The sequence below is a fragment of the Electrophorus electricus genome, chromosome 8, assembly GCF_041902795.1.
Source record: "Electrophorus electricus isolate QZ-2024a chromosome 8, ASM4190279v1, whole genome shotgun sequence".
NCBI classification, from domain to species: Eukaryota; Metazoa; Chordata; class Actinopteri; order Gymnotiformes; family Gymnotidae; genus Electrophorus; species Electrophorus electricus.
In genome coordinates, this window is record NC_137504.1 from 30003899 (window position 1) to 30022411 (window position 18513).

Consider the following 18513-nt stretch of genomic DNA (forward strand, 5'->3'; position numbering starts at 1 on the left):
ATCAAGCTGTAACTAAGCATTCTCTCTCACACAACTAAAAAAAAAGAAAAGAGAGGGGAACAATAACCTGCTAAAAAAAATCCAAAAAACGGCCAATGAAAATAAACAATAAGAAAAAAACAATCCAACAAGCAAACTCATAAAGTCAAAATGGACAAAAGATAAGCAGCCAACGCACTCTCTCAGCAGTGTCTAGCATGAACAGTGACATGAAAACACAAAACAGGGAAAATAATAATACAAACAGAAACAAAACCAACGTGGAAACAAACCAGGATGGAAGCAGGGGGAGTAGAGGTATTTACCTCGAGAAGAGTCACCCAGTGTTGTGCACAGCCTGGTCTACCAATTCCAGGACACAGCAGCGCAAATTCCCATAATTCCCCAACCACAGGAGGGTGAGAACCTTGAAAAGAGCACGGCTCACTCCCTGTTGACACCAGCCCCAGAGACCAGGATAGAACATTTTATTAGTAGAAAGTTAACTGGCAGAACAAAATAAGACAGCCTACCTCAAAGCAAAGCTGCCTTAAAGGCCTTGCACAGTAATTGTTTTTTTTAATCTGTGAAAAATAAATATTTCTGTAAAGAATGTTATATATTCCTGTTAGTCTCTGATTGTTTCCCCTAAAATAACATTAAAAGGAGTGTTTTGAATTTTCTTTTTTCTGTTGCCTTTTACCATTCTGCTGTGTGGGCATGGACCCCATCACATTGATTGAGAGCCTCCGTGTTAACCGTAGCCACCCAGTTAATCAGTGTGGCACAGGCTAGAAATCAGATCACATCAATGTGGCTTTACTTGTATGAACCTAAAGAGGTGAAAGGCTGTTAGGTGTCTTGTCAGTAGCAGAATCTATGCCATGTTTAAACAAGGGTGAATCCAAATTCTCTGGTTAAATTAGAGGATGCCACAGTTCATATTTTAAGAATGGATTCAGAGTGGTATCATCTGTGAATTTCTTACATATTGATCATATTTTTTTACGTTAAACCACATCTAGCTAACATTACTATACAGCCAGGAGCCATATTGCCCCAGTAAGTGTCTTCAGCTCTTGCTTTAAGCTTTAGCCTGTAGGCAAAATTTGTACTGAGACAAATGAATTTGAGGTAAAATGTCTGCTACAAATGCTTGTATTTGGTGTCACTTCAATCCCATAAAAAAATTTGGGTCAATCTAATTTAGTCTCGTTTTCCAGAACAAAATGTAAAGACATTTCTCCTGCTTGCACCCAAAACTGGAGCATTTTTATGCATGTGCCATTTCTGTTACTCCTGTAGAGCGATGCAGAGTGAGTGAGTGAGGTGTTTGAAGAATAGATGATTTCACAGTTTATGAATATGCAATATATGGTAGCTTTTGAGTCGCTATAATCAAGTAGTGTTATCTCTGACGTCAAAGATAACGCCAAATAAAGTGTAATCCTTAAACGGCCATTAGGGGGCAGTATTCAAACAGAATTTAAAATTTAGAGGTTATTTTACGTCCCCTGTAGTGCCCAATAAATGTTGAATTGAAGCAGAAGTGTAAAGATAATCACATTCTTCCTGCTAAAAATTTGAGTAAGGAGGACAAATAATTTCCAGGTCTTTTAAGAAAAGGCTCGAAGAAGGCAATACTATTCAGTTTCTTCAGTGCAAAGCCAAGCCAATGGTCCACTATAAAACAAAGAAGCTGAGGCAAATGTAACACCAATAATCTCACACTATGAATAGGCAATGCTTAAAATAAGGATAAATATTTTACAATTGTTTGAAAATCTAATAAAAAAGGCAATGGGCCTCAAACAGCCCTGCCAAACTTCAATCCACCAGCATGAAAATCACAGTTTGTCAAAGGGCTATGCAAGGTAGGCACCAGCATGAAAATCAGAGTTTGTCAAAGGGCTATGCAAGGTAGGCACTCTATACACACATTAGAAATGCAGCCTTTGCCCTCTCATGTGGATGGTACTGGTTGGGTGTTCGGTAGAGACTTGAACAGGAATAATGGACCAATAAAGACTTTTGAACAAAAAGCTACAAAAAGCTTGTCTTAACTGGGTGATACCCAGGTCTAATCAAATCTTATTCTCCAAAGAATATATACACATACACACACACACACACACACACACACACACACACACACACACACACACACACACACACACACAAAGATGCTCAGCTACCATATATATATATATATATATATATATATATATATATATATATATATATATATATATATATATATAGAGAGAGAGAGAGAGAGTCAATCATGTGTTTTTAGTTAAACAACCCTGGCAATATTCAAATATTTAATAAAACACCAGATTATGCTTCATTTGGTGTGTGCATTTTATTATCATATATATACACCAATTTGTTATCCTTGTTTTGTGTTTGTTCCCAAAGGTTAAGCACTAGCACTAGGTCTGCAGTGATTTTAAATCAAAGTATACTGCCATGAAAAGGACTGTCGTGAGTGACATGAATATTACTCGCTTCACACTAAGGCTTAGTCTGTCAAGAAAGGTTTGGCGCCAGATGAACATCAGAATGGATCTATTTTCTGTCGTTTCTCTTCAGTTTTCGATGTAGCCACTGAAGTTGTGCAATGTTTCCAATGTTCTGAACGCTACACACATATTCACCCTGGATAGTGTGCTGTATTTTTCAGTCGTGTGGCAAACTGAACAGTGTGGATTTTTTGTCTTGTCTATTAGTGTACCAGGGAAAGAGAAATGAAAAAGTATGCAAATACCCTTTGTGCGCCAGTAACTAATGAAATGTACAAGAAGCAATTGAACAGGCTCTCAGTGTCAGCTTTGGGACAGACGGGTAGAAATGAAAGCGCTCAGAAAGTGCTCGGAAATCAGTCCACAACAGCCGAGGGAGACCGCAGACCTCATAAACAGGAAAAGAAATCAGGTTGCTCACGCTTGCAAACACGCACACAAATTTTATCATTTTACTTCATCTCAGAGTAGTATTTAACATCCACAAGGACCAATGGATGCAATAAATTCTTAAATAGATGTTTTCAAATATTGTTAATAAAATGTACTGTAAAGAAATTTACAATTTAAAAGTTATGAAATGTGCAGATACATTGTAGCAAGTAGAAGCAAAAAATCAGCTGCAGAATTATAAGGGTGGTCTCTGTATTAAATTCAAAATGAGTGCCTTTTATGGATTTGCATGGGTTGGTAAGAGTGTATTGTGTAACCAGTGAAGACTTATGATGTGACAGACCAAGGCATTCAGGCCTTGGTTGCTGTGAAAATCAGCAACACATCACTTCAGCAACATTTCTGGTACTCGAGTGCAAAAGTGCATCATATGTGATTTTGAGGTTAATTGCTTAGGTAAGTCATAAAAGTGGGTATTTCTAATCTTCTCAACTCTAAAGATTACTGAGCAAGTTGGTTTCTTCCATCAGGATGCCTGCGATCCCTGGGGCCCCTTGGGCTCGGCTGAGGAAACCCCTCGGCTGTGTTCTTGAAGCCGGGGAGTGGAGTTGAGTTCTCTGAACGTGGCACACTTGGTTCCAGCATTAGTCACTGTTCATTTCCATATGAAATATAAATGTGCCAGGTGAAAGGAAATTGACCAACAATGTGGCACCATCGCCTTTAGTATCGAGCATCAAATGCATGCCTCTCTCCTCCCCAGACCCCACCCACCAAACCCCCCCCCCCCAATCCTTGGAACCTTGGCTGTTACATCCTTCCCCACTCTGAAATTGGGTATTGAGGTAAATAAATCACAATCAACATGGGTACATGGGTCATCTTCCAACCCCCCCCAACCCCTCCCCCACCTCTCCTTCTTTAGCCCCTGTTGCCTCAATTGTGAGATGCTTAAGAGTCTCTTCTAGCCATGACTAGCCCTTGAAATGTGTTTATAATTGTCTGTGTTTGGTTAGATGACTTCCTACACTACTTGATGCTCCTGTGGGAGGTCAGATATGAGGAAGAGAGGGGGCATGGGAAGTGGGGGGAGATAAGCAGGGAGGGAGAAGCTCACCACCTTTTAGCACAGACACAAGTACAATGTGATCATAATCTCACACGATCTTGCACTCATGTTATGCGACATGCCTTTCTGTGAACTTTGTGCAAAGTACATTGGCTAAGCGCTAAAATCAGCTGATTGTGCCTTGGCAACAGATTTATCTGACATCAATTGTTGTTTTGTTTGTGTGTTTTGTTTGTGTCAGTGTATTGAATCAAAATGTAAAATTTAGACTTTCATGTTTACATAGTTTCATTTTAGCTTTGCTTCTCCCTCCGTCAATAATAGTCAGGCTGTTTGTTGAGGGAGGACTCATTTGTCCTTTGCACCTCTGCCTCTGCGCTACTCTGTAAAATGCACAGTATTATTTGAAGTGAAAATGGGGCAGGCCAACATTTGGCATGAGCGATGTTTTACAGTGGCTTGCTCAGTCACAGTACTTATGTACCTGGGTGCTCCAAACAGCCTAATATCACACATGGGCCTGTGAGATTATAACCCATCTTTGCTCTTAACCTTGGAACACATCATAGAATGTTACCCACTGGGATCATCCATTTTGATAACATTTACCATCTGCTTTAGAGACCAGGTGATAAGACCTGCTTGACCTTCCAAGAAAAGCCATTTAGAACCTGCACAGTGTCTCCGTCGAGCAAGAGATTTCTATTAGCCACCTCGCAGCCTAATTTGAATGCCGCAGGGCCTAGAGAATCGAGCAGGCCACGCTGTCAAATGCAAGGAACAGATCTCTGGCCTGAGCCAGTGCAAATACTCATGCGGATAAAGAGATGATGGCGGGCAACAGAGACGGGTGCTGTCTAATCTCATTTATGCTCACAGTCATAAGCTGTCGCGCTTGATCATGCTCAAGCCGAAGCCGCGATCCAGGGCACCTCGTTCAGTATTGTTAGCTGAGGCTGAGGCTCCTCCTGCCCATGGTCCTCCATTATGGTGACTCTCTTGTTTCACAAATGCAACTCGCCCACACTCCAGTTTCACCATTCACTCCATGCAGTCCAGTGGATGATCCTTCCTGAATCCTTCCTCAATCTGTTCATCTGCCCGTCAACACTGTTTCCACCAAGTTATGATCTCCCTGCTTGTTGGTAAATACAGAATACAAAAGCATGCTATGATGGGACAGCAATTTATTACAATACTAACTCATTATTACATGATATACTACTATGCTATGGATTATAGTTTATCCCACTGATTCAGTGCAATGATATGGCTTTGATCAATATACTGTGGTCTGCTCTCACACCATGGAGATGTCTGCTTTTGTTTTTTTTGACATGAAGGAGCCAAACAAGCGAGGTCTTATAGACCATGAGCTACATAAACAAGGTTTGCAGTTTCTGCAAGGAAAAACATGCAGCCAGCATCGTATTCTAAGCGGAAGAGTTGTAGCTCTCTTTCCCATACCATCACAAGATTGAGCTTCTCTGGTGTGTGCAATAAAAAAACAGACCCTAAATCTTTTACAATGACGACCAGTCTTCTGAAGGTGTCTTGGTCAGAGAGCACTTTGAATGAAACAAAGACACTGGTTACTGCTCAGGACCAAAAAGCAATAAAATCCTGCCTCTCATTTCACTGCAGACAAAGTGTTTTTATGAACCATTACTCCAGATGAACTTTCATTGTTTACTCATTGGTAATTATGTAATTTCATGGTTGTGTTTTTCCTCATGTGAAACAGCTTAGGTTTAATAGCGTTTTAAATAGTGTTCTTTGCTTCAATAAACACATAGTCCATGTCATGTCCATGCCATTAATAACAGAGAGGTATAGTAACAGAGAAAGAGTTTTAAGCAAGTGAAATTCAAGATAAAGTAACTTCAATGGAATTTTGCCCAGATATTGTCATCAGGTCCCATCTTTTAAAGGAGCTACATTTTCAATAGCACAGTGCAAAGCAGTTCAATGAAACCATTAAATGGAGAATTAAATCAAGGTTCAGTTGTATTTCAGGAAATTACATTACAGTTTTTGCATGGTCTCTTTTTTAGTGGATGTGAATCACATTTTGGTCCAGACCCTTGCATGCCACATTATAGTCAGGTTGTAATAAAGCACAGTATCTATAGAGCTTATAGCTGGTGACTAAAATAGGCTTGTTCACCAAAATTTTGGAAAAAGTGTTTTACCATCAATCATACCTCCCTGTAGTGTCAGTACAGAAAATACGAGTGGGATGACAAATTCCTGAAGACTGCCATGCTTTATCTTAGATGCCTTTTATTATGTCAAACATACAATTTGTCTGTAATTGGCCATGGCTGTGCTGTCATCCTGTTTCAATCTAAAAGCATCTGCATGTGTCGGTCCTGCTTCCCAGATGTGTTTTTCAGAGATAAAACTCCAAGCTAGCCCAATCCACTCCTCATTTTCAGCATTAATCTTTACTGGAAATCTGTCTTGCCTTGGGCATGAGCTAGCCCCAGATCCCCACTCACCTAGGAAAGTCTTTACCACGGCAGCCGAGGCTCAGAGCTCAGAGAGGCTCTGTCAATCTGACTCCTTCAAGGAAGGAGCTCAGGTGAAAAAGATCAATGCCATTCATCCCAAATACAGATAGAAAAGGCTCTTGGCCAAAGCAGTGACACCTCTAATGTGGGCTCTGTTGTTCTTTTCTTCTCTCTTCTCTCTGGAAGAAATTCCTCTTCATTTCTGAAAGTGGAGTGTATTTCTAGTTTGGCATGTTGTAACAACTTGCACTTCCTGGAAAGACTGGATTTGTAAAGACTGAATCATCCACTCCAAAGTTCATTGGATAATTAGGCTAATGAAAAGTGATGAGAACAACAACAGGAAGTTGAGCATCATCATACTGAATGCAGTATGAGGAAATCAACAGCAAAGTGCACAGGCCCTATGCCTGGTATCCCATACATAGATTGAGTCTAAGATCCAACTAAATTGCCATTGTTTAAACTACAGGAAATTATTTTTTATTAGTCTTAGACATGGCCTAATCTGGGTCTGGGAAAGTAGCCCTTCATGCATGTACAGTGCTGTGCAAAAGTCAAGTGTTTATTTGCAAATGTTTTCAACTAAACTTATTGCCCTGATAAATGAAACAATGTAGAATTTTCTTGGGTATCCTTAGACTTTTTGCATAGTACAATGAAGTGTGGGGATGTTCTGTAACTTCGTCTCACCTGTACACCATGTTTTGTATTATAAATGCATAAGGAATATAACAAGATCTGGACATTTCTCACTGGGTGCAGCTTCTCTGGCCCTGCTTTGTCACCCTCTGATTGGTGCTCTCACACACTGATTACTTAAGAACGCTAGTAAACCAGTGCATTCGAGTATCTCTTGTAAACAGAAAAGCATCAAATAATATTCAGTAACATCTAACATAAAATGAACCTAATCTTTACACCAAAAACTAGAGATAATTAAACTTTGGATTGTACATCAGAAGACAGTGAAAGTTGACCATTTCACTCTTTTATAGTCCTGAGGTCAGCTCTTGGAAGTAGAGTTGAATGCCAGTATAGTAGGATGTAAGAACCAACAATGCCCCCTCCTGGTAATTTAGTCTACTGCATGCAAGTACACTTCTTGCTCTAGAATCTGCTGTCCTATACAACGTTTTACTCATTACCTTTACAAGAAACAATACAGACCATGTACCAGAACAGCAGAAACTTAGAGCTTAATTAAAAAAAAAATGACAAATGGTAGAGTGGTACACACTGATGAAACTTTAGTAGATTGTAGTATTGTTATACAACATAATCACTTCAAATACTTAACATTTTGAGCTGAAAAACCATGTCGGTTTCAGCAGCAATATATTACACAACCACACATTTTTTTCACAAAACGTCAATACATGTGAGAGTGAAGGTTGGATGGCAGAGACAGTGAACCAGGGAGTGCCTTGGATTAGCAAGGACGAAGTGAAGGCAGCTATAAATAAGAGTGAAAGGCAGCTGGGACCAGATGACATACCATTGGAGGCATGGAGCTGTCTAGGAGAGATGGCAGTGGACATTTTAACTAGATTGTTTGACAAAATCTTGGATGTAAGAGGATGTCCAAGGAGTGGAGTGGAGAAGAATCGTAATGGTTCAGATTTTTAAGAATAGGGGTGATGCGCAGAGCTGCAATATCTGAAGAGGCATAAAGTTGATCAGCCATGGAATGAAGATCTGGGGAAAAAATAACTGCTGTATTTTGAATGTTGTTTGAGGCTCCAGCATTTTAAGCATCTTTTAAGAATAATAATTCTATGACATGAAGAGAGCCATGTCAAAACATGGACATGAATTTTCATTTCAGTAAGAGAGAATGGAGAATGAACAGTTAAGTGCTATTTAATACATTTCATGAAATGTAGCTATGCTTGCTAGCATTTGTCTTCTAAAATCTGTGAAATCTGTAATTTTAAAGAAACTAGCTTCAGCCAGTTAGCATCACAGGTAAACTGACTCATGACTGTGATTGACAGAAACACTGTCACTGGCCCAAATAAGATAGCAACTGGCCAATCAACTTGCCTGACATACTTTTTACTGGTCCCAGGGAACTGGGCCATTTCTTATGTTGAACCCTGCTATACATAACATGCATTCTTGTTATAAAAAGATAAAAGTATCCCAGATACCTTTTCTTGGCTGTCATGTGAATAAGTTTCTAGATAGCAGAAATCTGATTGTACTTGAGACTATATATTTATTCCTTCTTCAGTCTTGTTCAAGCAAACATTATATATAGGGTAGAACGCGATAGAGGGCTCCTGCCTATTCAAGTCAATGTGGCAAAATATGTTACACTTCTTAGCTGCAAAATTAGTCACCCTCTTCCTCCTGTGTAATCCATTTAGCTTCTTCCCCTCCCCCTCTTCTTTCCATTGTTGTAGCAACAGCAACAGGCCGCACAGAACTGAAATGAATTTTTTTTTTTTTCTTAAAATCAACTCGGGCAATGTTCATATTACAGCTTGGCAATTTCAAAAGAACCACTTTAATCACCAAAGAGGAAACATAATCCATAACATTTGGCACAATGCTCAGTATTTCACATTAACATGAAAGAGTCTCAGGCCTTCTGTTGTCTGAATGAAGAGAGCATGAGCTCTCCCCACCCCCTCCCTACAAACTCACATATGACTCTGCAGTGAGAATGGCTCGGTAACTAGTTTCACTAGTTCCTCTAGTTTTCAGGGGTTCAGTTGCGTTATAGTTTTAAAGGAAGGGAGACTAGAGTTTCTAAAATGGATGCAATGAATTGCATCAAAGCAAAGAAAAACAAAATGTGCCACCCATCTAATCCATAACAACAAGGGAAAAGAATTTACCCTCTATACTGCCTGCTTATATCCTAATGTGTCTAGACTGCAAGACTTACCTACAGATGTTATGACTGGTGAGCACAACAAAAAGCAGGGAGCTAAACCCAATATAAACTTCAAAATGTCAATAACTCTAATAATAGGCTCACCGATGATAATAACAGTACCAGCAATTCTAATAAAAGGGCCAACAGAATCCTTTTTGCAGAATCCAATCTGTTCTGAGCCAAAGGATAATCTGTGGTCAAAACATTTTGGAAAACAAAAAATAGTTCATGCAAATAGATCAGCTCTGTCTACATCTTTGAATTACTCATACAAGTAAACACTACCTTGTTAATCTCTGTGTGTGTCAATTTCAGTCAAAGATCATGTTTATTTGTAACTTGTTAGGTCTAGTGGACTTTTGAAATGTACAAGCTATCTAGGTTACTCAAGTAGTTAGCTAGCCTATGGTATGGGTTGTAGTAGAATAGAATTTACCCACATACTTCATATCACTTCTTAATTGCACATGTTTTAATCTTTACATGTAATCTTTTAATTTTCCCATGAATACCCTATGTGATGTGAAAGTTACAGTTTGCACTGATAAGTGGGTGTGCTTATGGCAGTGGTAGTTCAGTTAAGGTACTTGACTAGTAATCAGAAGGTTGTCAGTTCACACTCCACTGCTACCAAGTTACCACTGTTAGGTCCTTGAGCAAGATTCTTAACCTATAATTGCTCAAATTCTACTAAGTCATAATTGTAAGTTTAGATAAAAGTGTCAGTTAAATGCCAAAAATGTAACTTCAAGTCAACAATAAAACGAATGTCCAGTATGAAAAGGCCAGAATTTTTCATACACTGATATGTATATTTTCAATGTATTACATTTTGTATGGTTTAATCATGCCAAACAAACTACAGACTACAGGCACAAAAGAAGCAATGTTTGTATACAAGTCTTGGGCTGTATATTTTGCAGCTAGAGACATTTAGTAAAACAGCAGATCTGAGGTGGTTCAAAGTCCATGTTTGACCTGTGATATGTCTAGGTCAGCCGGGGAACTGAAGAGCCATAACTGGAGAAGCAATTGGGAGGGAAATGTGAATTTATGTACACCCACCCACCCACACCCACCAACAGGGGATTGCAGTTTTCTTGCCCATACAGTGGCAGTTGTGGTGGAAGTAATAAAGACTTGGACCTGAGCAACATCTCTTGAATGCAGGCTGGTTCTACATGAGCCACAGTTGCACAGGATTTTGCAACTAGCAGAGATTTGCTCTGCACAGAGTGAGCAGTCACTCAGCCAACTAGCTCTGACTGAGCTCACAAAGAGCCCTTTGTTGGATTATGGAGAGTCCTCTCTCCGACATTAAGCTGGCCGGTACTGATCCAGGGCTGAAATTAGTGTTTATACCATTTATAATGGAATTTTTTGAAGAGTCATGAAAGATAATGCCAACCTAACTTTGATATCAACCTGACCTATGAACCAATTAGAAACAAAGTGTAATACCTGGAAAGCAGTACAGTTTTTAACATGATGCCATACTTGCAGACCAGAGCGTCCCGTTTCCCTGGCTACCTAAACTCTTCCTTGTTTTCCCACTATTGTCTGTTTCTATGGTCTCCTTTAACTCCAGTTATTCCTCGTCTATCCTTTGTTATTGTGTCTACTTCTTCATCTTGTGCTTGCTGGTCATTGTTTAGGTATATCCTGCTTGATCGCTCGTCTTGTTCCTATGCACTTTCTCCCTGCCCTCCAGGTTAAGATACCTTCTCTGTCTATGTTGCTTTTCCTGTTTATTTTTGCTAGTTTTATTTTGTTCTCTCATCTGTTGTACTTTCTCTCTGTGCTTTCATCTACATTGCTTTCCCTGTTTGTATTAGCTTGTCCTCATCAGGTATTCTCCCATCGCTTCACTTCTGTTTAGGTTTCTCTTCCCTTGTTCATATATGCAAGTGTTGTCTGGTTTTCCTTTTAGATCTGTTACCTGTGTTTTTTGTCTTGGTTATTGTTCGTCTATCTTACGCTGCCCGGTTCAGCGTATTCCCCCCTCGTCCGAGTTTTATAACTCATCGCTGTTCTCCGTCTTTCCTTAGTGTTTATTTCCTTTGTTGACTAGTTCTTGCTCTCACCCTGATAGCCTGTTATTCTTCTGTTTCTTCTTTGTTCTATTCTGTGTTGTGTTTCCCGGGTTAGTCTGACACTGTTATTAAACTTATTGTTTATTCATTCTATCCTGTCTGTCTGTTCTCATTATGGCTTCCAGAGTTTGTGATTCATTCCTTCTCACATCTGGGGTGTTGTCACTTTGCAAGTTTGTTTGCTCTCCACCTCCCAAACATTACAGAATGGCCAGTCCACTAAGAACACAGTAAGTGTGTGCCTCTCTGGTTACTGGTCACCTTGCTGTAACTTCCGTGGCAAACACACTTGCGAAGTGACAATGCCTCGAACGTGAGAAGACATGGAAGACGCCATCCAACCAGTCCCTGTTCCCAGCATGAAAAATGAAGTCCAGCTTGCTTGTCTTCCTGTTCCCAGCATAGAAAACTCCACCCAGCCTGCTCGTGTTCCAGTTCCCGGCAAAGTGGATGTCACCACCTATCCACATCCGTTTCCCTGATCTGTATATTATATTTATCTCTCCTTGGCTACGGGCAGAGCAGTCACCAAAAGCATTTCACTGCCAGTTATACTGTGTATGCTGCCTCAAGTACAGGCCTCCAGCCACCAGGGGGCAGCTGCTTGCTGCCAGTTAGTAATCAACAGGATCATCAGCAGGTTGTAACGCCATAGTGGACACAGTGCATAGTCAAAGTGAATTTATTTACAGTCAAAGACAGTAACAGAATAGGTGCAAGAACCTTAAACAAAACACAAGCCAGATGGGAATTTAAAAAAAAAAAGTTACTGAAACAAGGAAGAACCACAAACACGTACATAAGCATGCTAACCACAAACAAACTCACAAGAGGTAATATAGAGAAAATATAAAAGACCAACAACCAGGCATAAAAACACAGGGCTTTAATAACAAACTAATGAGGTAATAACAAAGCACATGTGAAAGCAATAAGGAAACAAGACCAGGAAGACAACAAACAAAGAATGCGGAAAAGTGTCCCCATAGGAAGCGTAATGTCAGGGAGCGGTGACACAGGTGAACTCTGTCTATCTTAAAGCTTCACTAAAGTCCAGTTATATCCTGACGAATCCTGCTCTCAGCAGGCAATAGTTTTCCTTTTTGTTTTTGTTTACTTGTTTGTCCCTCACACTCCTCTGTATCTGCAGTTGGGTCCACCTCTGTTGATTTTTTAACCATCAGAGAGCTTACCATACATGGCCACTAACCCATCAGGAGTCCTTTCATGTTCTGCCCAGGGTTGTTGCTCCCTTGCAATACTGTCATTACATGTATGTCTGTAAATTTCTGTGTCGCAAGGTGTATGATCATGCTAAAAGTAGGTAATTTTGTGCTATAGTGTCGCTTGATTGCTGATCTAGCTCAAACTTGGCAGTCAACAATAAACTGTCATTGCATGCATGTCTGTCAATTTTTGTGTTGATATGAAATCATAAGGCCTGCTATTATATGCATTGTGCAATTATGTAGAGCATCTTGATGGCCTATTTTGCTCAAACTTGGCAGATCTCCTTAAAATGTTAATTTAAATAAATCTGTCAAAATCCATCAAAATCAGACAAACTCAAATTCATTTTCATGAATATATTTTAAAATTTAACGTGGTTGCAGAGAATACTTACTGAGACATACCATTTAAATTTCTTTATGACTGATCAATGTTAAGCTTGTGAAATGTCTGCTGAAGACCGATTGGCCAATGGTGATCACAGTTTTTGAAATGCTGGTTAATCATTAATTTTCTTCATATAATCTAGCTAAAAGAAGCATCATACAAAATAGCTTTCTAGGTTTTATAACACCCTACATACATTCACCAAAGTTAGAAGGCCTCCATAGAATCATGTGCCTAAAAGTTCTGTGAAGTTTCATCAAAACTGGATGAAGTAATAGTGAGTTTTAGCTGTTTATGCAAAATATGTGCATTTCCAGAAGGTTTAATTTGCAGTTATATTGTTTTGAAATGTCAAAATTATTTTTGCATATTATGCAAATTAGCAAAAACCTAAAAAAAAAAAAAAAAAGTCTCTGGAGCTTAATGGTTCTCTGTGCCTTTTTATTTTGGCTTGAGTCAAGGAATGCATTGAAAGTGGAATTTTGTCTCTATGCCTTATGGTGTCAGAGAAAATAATCAAAACTTTAAACAAAGTGATATACCGCCACCATCAAGCCAGTGCACCTTGTCGTCAAGTTTGATGTTTATGGGCCTTATGGTCTTTGCTGCAGATTTCATTTTAGCCAAGAGAAATTATCAGAAGAAAAATCATTAAATGCTTGGACCCTATATATGAAGATGTCACATTCCTAATGTTGTCCAAGTACTTAGATCAGTGAAGCGTGCATGAATGATATTTCACGCCATGGCTTCTTTATTGAATACATGCAGAACAAAGAATGCAAATTGGATAAAAAATGACTGACACTCCCTGCAGTAATGCCACCACATACCTTGTGTGATAGAAATGGTTGACTTGAAGCACCTCTTAAATCATCAGGGCTTACCTTGGAGTGTGATTTCATTTCATGCAGCTAACTTTATCTTACCAGTGTCTTGATGCTTTTTTGCAGTAGAGTTGCCCAGAAAGAACGCTTCCAGAGTTCTGCATATGTCATGGCACAGATAGACCTTGAAAAAGACTTTATGACGTTGCTCCGTTACTTTGAAGCTGTTGGTAGTGGTTAGCCTCACTCAACCTAGTGGAACAAAATGCAAAAGTTAGAAATGCAAAGCAGATGTAGCAGGAATAAGAACGAGATTTACAAATTGCAAACACAGTGCCTGCTTTTAAAAAATTATATGTATGTACATTTGTGTGTATGTTCATTGTTCACAGTGTTAGTGCTAGTGTTAGTGTAAATGTTCATGTGTATGCTCATGTTCATTGTTGTCATTTATTATTTACATCATGCTGCACTAGTGTGAGTGCCATCACGGTTGTAGTTTCCTCATGTTTTGTCTTGTCAAATAAATGTCTATGTTGAGAGACATTTCAGTATCCTGTTCCTTGCGCTAAGGCACTCAAGCTGTCACAGAATGACTGACCACCACAGGACTCTGACTCTCTCAACAAAAGGACTGTTCATGGGGTTACTCTCAAGGTTGAGTCTTCTAGACAGCACCAAACTCGTGCGCACCAAGAGGAAGCGATAGTCATGCACTAGTGGGTATTCCTCTAGCTATGGCTAGTCTAGAGGGAGGCAGTGGTAGCTCAGTAGTAAAGGTTCTTGACTTGTATTTGGAAGGTTGCTGGTTCAAGCCCTGCCACTGTTGGGCCCCTGAGCAAGGCCTCATTTGATTAAGTTGTACTCAGTCATAATTGCAAGTTGCTTTGGATAAAAGTGTCAGCTAAATGTAGAGGGATCCCTGTTTCTGTTACCCCAAGCTGCTTCTTGGGCCCCTGGATGCTGGGCATAGGACCTCAACCACCCTGGACTTTCTGGGGAGGGGCTAGTGTTCCCAGGCTGGGACCATGGGGAGCAGATTGGTTCCCATATACCACTACATGGGTGGCATAGTGGGCCTGGCTATTGTCTTAACCTTCTCTCTTCCAGGTGTTGGTAGCATGCACATAGCAGGTCCACATAAACATCTATTTAAATACAGACAAACAATACACACTAAACCATATGCAGGTGTGCACAGACACCAGAGGCGTGGCTACAAACAAGAATAATTACAATAAATTCCCACTGCATGCGGTGGGGTGACCAATGGAAAGAGGAGCAGTCCGTGACACACAGCTTTCAAAATGGGAACAAAGATGCAATCACAGACAATGGAGAATTAACCAAAGAAATAAAAGAGCCACTGCGAGGATAAAACTAAGTATAGAATTATATATCTACAAACACCCCCTTAGATCTCAATTTCCTACAGGTCCAACAAAATCAAAGTGATACTCCACACTCTACACACTAGAGTTGCCTACACAAGCAAATTTGTGTTGTCTCTCTGTTCAATACCTTCCTTAAAGAGGCATGACTTCAGACATATGGGCACTCTGGGCAGAGTGTGATGCTTGTGATGCCAATCTCTCACCTGTGCTGTCTTGCATTAAAGAGCAAGCCCCATCAGGAACCAAACTTCACATCATTAGTGATTGCCCCACAACACAGTACCGATCAAAGAAGGATTTCTACTTGTTCTAAACTTTTCCATTTGAGTTTGGATTCCAAAGGCTGAGTTGGAATCTCCTAGAAGCTGGACATGGCAAGAGCCCTGAGGATGGGGTAGGGGCAGCTGTTAAAAGAACAGCACATGCCTTTGTTGCAAGAGGAATAGAGCTGCCAAATTCAGAGGTCCTTTTAAAGATGTTATTCAATGAGCAGACAAAAGTAAAATTCTTCTGTCACAGATGATGTCATTGCAAAGAAAGATGGCTTAATTCCCCAACAGCTGGACACTGTCCACGGAACCATGAAGATTAATGAGTTATATAATTATAGTTATATGTTGTTGACATATTGTGGATAATCTGTAACACATCACTAACATACAGCCTTTCCCTACTGAAACACATTTTCACCAATACTCCAGGGCACATCAGTTGATGAGTACTCAGCTGCTTTTGTTCAGCTTCAGATGAATGAAAGTGCTACAATCCACAGTCACTGACCATGCACCAAGAGCCCACTACATCCAATTTCCTTTAGTGAAAGCACACAGAACAAAGAAGGAAAATGGACGGGCAAACTACTGGTGCTCCTCACAGCAACGCCACCACGTACCTGGCCTGGTCCATCCTTAACACCATATTCTGCTGCCTTCCCCTGGGAATTGCTGCGATTGTGTTCTCATGCCGAGTAAGTCATTGGAAGATACTTCTTAATTAATAATAGTAGTGAGAAACCTTTTCTGTTTGTTATGAAAATTTGTTTCTGTAAAACAAAAATCAGAAAACAACCTTTGATTGAGAAAAACAAAACTTTTCCATCATAGACTGACACGGCTAACACTATTGGAGATGGCGCGAGAGCAGAAGAACTACATCCAATAAAGCTTTGATGGATGCACAAGCAACCTTTCTCTGGTCACCAAGATCAGAGACAAACTCAAAGAACATTGGGGTGTTGTAAAATATGACAGGTATGTGGATCCAGGAATAATTCAACTCGTAGATGCAGAAGACTGCAGTCTTGTCAAAAGTATGAGCCGTGTAGGCTCCTCTCTCTCCCTTTCTCACATGCACCTATCTTTAGGATTTAGTTACGTGTCATGTTTGAAAGCAACTGTTTTGCCGAGCATTGTTTAGCTAAAGCATTAACCTAAAAATGATCATCTTTGTCCTAAGTGTCTTTGTGAGTGTACTATGTTTAGATATTTTTTCTGCTCTTTTAGTTTGCTCTTTTTCGAAATTGAATTGTCCACATATTAAGCAAAATTAAGTTCAAATTACCTGCTTATCTCCTTTTATGATAAATGTGATGGGAATATTTTGTTAGGTCACTTGGCAAATAAATATCAAATATTTAAATTATATATAATTAATTAAGAGGAGGATGGGCCCTCCTTTGAGTCTTGGTTGCTCTCAAGGTTTCTTCCTCATGCTTTAGGGAGTTTTCCCTTTCCACTATTGCCTTTGGCTTTCTCACTGGGGGCTTGCACTTGGACAATTTTTAAAGCTGCTTTGTGACAACATCTGTTGCAAAAAGCGCTATATAAATAAATCTGATTTTATTTGATATAAAGTCAGTTTTGGCCATCACTGAGTCTTTAATTCAAAGCATATAAAGGTTTAACAAAAGATTGTCATATCACAAAATTATTACAAAATTTAAAGATGGTGAAAAGAGCCCCCAATTGAAGAATCACATAACTTTAGTTCTTACCGTTCTTACTGGCAAGTTTGCAAATTGCAGATTGCATAAATCCTTAATTGTCGTTCTGAATAGTCAAAACGCATATTCAAAAACTATTGTGGATAGTCAGACGAAAGCCATTTTATATTAAAACCGCCCGCAATATACTCTGCTACGAAGGCTACACTTTTGTCCTGAAAATCAGATACACCTTACAACTGTTCAGTTCTCGGTCCTGTGCGCGTGTGCCCATGAAGTGTATTTATAATTCCAGGCTATTTCCCAGAGAGAGCATTGCCATGATGGGATCTTTCCAAGCCACTTCTCCGCCATTCTTACGCCCTTTCCTGGTCTACGTATGCTTGGCCAAGCAGCGATAAGGCCTACTGGGTATTTCGGTGATGTGAAGACACTCCACGCCCCCCCAGCTCTGTTCACAACCCACCTCGTATATCTAGACTTGCAGCCTGTTCCCTACCCACATTCCTTACTGGACCTTTTGCGCACTCGGTTCCTTTAGTGAAAGCACGCAGAACAAAGAAGGAAAATGGACGGGAAAACTACTGGCGCTCCTCGCAGCAACGCCACCACGTACCTGGCCTGGTCCATCCTTAACACCATATTCTGCTGCCTTCCCCTGGGAATTGCTGCGATTGTGTTCTCATGCCGAGTAAGTCATTGGAAGATACTTCTTAATTAATAATAGTAGTGAGAAACCTTTTCTGTTTGTTATGAAAATTTGTTTCTGTAAAACAAAAATCAGAAAACAACCTTTGATTGAGAAAAACAAAACTTTTTCATCATAGACTGACACGGCTAACACTATTGGAGATGGCTCGAGAGCAGAAGAACACTCCAGAACTGCCCGAAACTTGAATATAGCCTCGCTGGTCCTTGGGATAGTTTTTCTCATTATTTTTATTGTCTTCAAAGTGGTTGTCGAATCTAACGCTTGAGAAATTTTTAAAAATCTGTACGTTTGGAGAATTATTTTCTACTATCTTCTTTTAATACGATTGAATATTTTAAAAATTTTATCCTAAACTGTACGTGATACTACACAAAGAAACTGAACTCGTGCCTTTTTCCTGTTTGATAATGTTTGGAGCAAGCAAAGATTAAGGTGGATTTCTGTTCAGAAATTTTTTTTTATATATCATTTGTCAAAAAAAGGTTTTAAAAATGTACTCTATAATAAACTATAACGTACTGTATAATCAGTTTATTTTCAAAAGGACAAATGTGGATATGAG

At 39.6% G+C, this 18513-nt stretch overlaps 2 long non-coding RNA genes across 3 annotated transcripts in view; one reads left to right on the top strand and one right to left on the bottom strand.

Annotated features, from left to right (window-relative positions):
* The window catches only part of LOC145658946 (uncharacterized), a 79971-nt gene extending 62433 nt beyond the window's left edge, over nucleotides 1-17538 (bottom strand). Inside the window, exons 1-4 of one of the 2 annotated variants that reach the window (XR_014124840.1) lie at nucleotides 17291-17538; nucleotides 16190-16339; nucleotides 8633-14155; nucleotides 6960-8177 (exon numbers count right to left, since the gene is read on the bottom strand). This is a non-coding gene — a long non-coding RNA (uncharacterized LOC145658946). Of the gene's footprint in view, nucleotides 1-6959; nucleotides 8178-8632; nucleotides 14156-16189; nucleotides 16340-17290 lie in introns of those variants that run through there. The other variant, XR_014124841.1, reaches the window with a different exon arrangement.
* LOC145658945 (uncharacterized) lies at nucleotides 16131-17671 on the top strand. Its single transcript, XR_014124839.1, has 3 exons — nucleotides 16131-16264; nucleotides 16401-16547; nucleotides 17535-17671. It is a non-coding gene; the product is annotated as an uncharacterized LOC145658945 (long non-coding RNA).
* Nucleotides 17672-18513: the final 842 nt, after the last annotated feature.